This window comes from Crocuta crocuta, unplaced genomic scaffold, assembly GCF_008692635.1.
Source record: "Crocuta crocuta isolate KB4526 unplaced genomic scaffold, BGI_CrCroc_1.0 scaffold1503, whole genome shotgun sequence".
Taxonomy (NCBI): Eukaryota; Metazoa; Chordata; class Mammalia; order Carnivora; family Hyaenidae; genus Crocuta; species Crocuta crocuta.
In genome coordinates, this window is record NW_027532816.1 from 42,259 (window position 1) to 45,134 (window position 2,876).

The window sequence follows — 2,876 nt, forward strand, 5'->3', positions numbered from 1 at the left end:
TGATGGAAGGATAGCAATCTTTAGGAGTCTTTCCCAAGAACAAAAGCACAAGCAGTTGCCATTTATCTTCTTCCACCACCATCACCAGCCTAGATGCTGGATATTTGCTGGAACCATCATGAATAGTCTCCATCAATGCCTGGAAATGACCAGCCCTTACATCCCCCTTTACATCCAACCAACTCCACCCAGCCAGCATTCCTCTAAAGCAGCTCCTGACCCAACACACCCTGCAAGCAGCCACATAAAGGACCAGTGCAACTCCAAAATTATTCTTGCCCTGGAGAGAAGGATAGATAATAGCACACATCAGTCCACCCAAAGTCCCAGCAGCAGGTAAACTTTGTAACTGGCACCATAAGAAAGATCATCCAGATGATTAGTGCTAATGGAGCCCTAACTGTTGGACTGGGGGTGGGCATCTGCTCTAGCTGCTGGTCCTGCCCACCAACGACAGCATAGGGAGAGCACTCTGCAATTCGGTGCTAATGAAATCCTAACACAAACTGAAAGCACTCATGTGGTGACTGCTGTAGATCAGTGAGAACCTCTTTGGAAGCAGCACAGAGAAAGTTCCTTGAAGTTCAATGTGACTGAAGCCCTGCACAAGGACTGGGGATAGGTGTCTGGTATGACCAACAGTGCTAACCAGCAAAGAAAGCACCTCAGGGGAGGCAGTACAAAAGGAATACCCTGAAGTTCAGTGGGAAAGCCTCATCAGGCAAACAAGAACAAACATCTGGTCTGATTTATGACACCACCTTAATAAAAGCCTATGGAAGTCCTGGATAGGCCACCTAATAGCACAGGGACCAAACCTTTTGCCAGTGCACCCACATCAGGCAAAGTGAGCCATTACAACCAACTGGACTGAAGGTAAATGCAGCCTTCACAGCAGTAGACCACATAGAACTCACATAGGAGACACCAGTAAAAAAAAATGATCCTGATAAACCGAGGACAGTCTACGACAGAACACCACAGTTTCTCTTCTTTATAAAAGTGCTACTTTCAAGATCAGAAGATGAAGCGACTTTCCTATTATATTGAAACACAGAAAGCTGGACAAATGAGGAGACAGAGAAATATGTCCCAAACGAAAAAAATAAAAAAGACAAAGCCAGAGGGGGGAAAAACACATCATACTACAGAGATAAACATTATGAATAATAAATAACTCAAGTAATGGTCAAAAAGATATGGGGCTTGGAAAAAGGGTGGGGAATCTCAGTGAGAACTTTAACAAAGAGATAGAAAATATGGGAGATCCAGCCAAGGATGAAGAACTCAATAATTGTATAAAAATACACTTAGGGAATTAATAGCAGATTAGAGAACACAGAAGGTGAGTTAGCAACCTATAAAACAGAGTAATGGAAAGCAACTAAGCTGAACAGCAAAGAGAAAAAACAAAAACATTAAAATGACAATAGATTTTTGTCTTTCTCTGACTGACTTATTTTGTTTAGCATAATACACTCTAATCCCATCCACATCATTGCAAATGGCAAGATTTCATTCTTTTTGATGGCTGGGTAATAGTCCATGGTTTCACTTATATGTGAAATTTAAGAAATAAAACAGATGAATATAGGAGAAGGGAAGTAAAAATAAGATATGATAGAATCAGAGAGAGGAAAATCATAAGAGAATCTTAACCATAGAGAACAAACTGAGGGTGGCTGGAGGGGATGTAGGTGGAGGGATGGGCAAAATATGTGATAGGAATTAAGAAAAGCACTTGTTAGGATGACCCTAGGAGTTATATGTAAGGAATGAATCACTAAATTATACTCCTGAAACCAATACTTCACTATGTGTTAACTAACTTGAGTTTAAATAGAATATTGGAAAGAAAAAAAAAAAGACTATCGTTTAATAGAACTGAAGGAAATATTCAAACCTAATAGTATTTGCATTACAGGAATACCAGAAAGAAGAGAGAAAAGGGGACAATTTGTTTAAAGAAACAATAGATAAAAACATAGCTAATATGAAGAATGAAAGGGATATCCATATCCAAGATGCACAAAGAGCCCCCAAATAAATTAATACAAAGAGGTCAACAATAAACACATTATAATTAAAATGGCCAAAAAGCAATAATAAAGATAATTTTAAAAGCAGCAAAAGAAGAAAAATAGAGTTACATACAATGAAAACCACAACAGCTAAGCAGCTGATTTTTCAGCAAACTATTGAAAGCTAGAACGAAATGGTATGATATATTCAAGATACTGAAAGGAACAATATTTCAACCAAGAATGCTATACTGAGCTGGATTATCATTCAGAATAGGAGAAAGTTTCCCAGATAAACAGAACTTGAAGGAATTTATCTCCACTAAACCACCTTACAAAGATGTTAGAAGGAATTATTTGAATAGACAGAGAAGACCATAACTGGGAGTAAGACAGTTATAGAGAAAAATTTTTTTGACAGATAACTCAAAGCATAATAATTATAGTAGATTAATCACTATAAAAGTGACATGGATGTTAAAGCATAAAAACAGTAAAGTCCGTTTTATCTACAAAAATTAGTCAAGGGATTCACAAAATTTTTAAAAAGTGTGAAGTATGAGATCATACACATAAAATGCTGAAATGGAAGGAAAAATTTAGGGCTTTTAAAATGTGCTAGCTTAGCAATCATCAATTTAATATTGACTTTTATATGCATAAGATGTTATATATGAAGCTAATGGTACCCACAAATAAAAAAACCTATACAAGATACAGAAAAAAAAGAGAAAGTTATATAATCAAAAAATATAGGGTGACTTAATAGATAAAAAATGAAGACCCATCTGTATCCTGCCTAGAAAAGACTCACGTCAGACCTAAAAACAAATGCAGATAGAAAAGGAAGAGTTG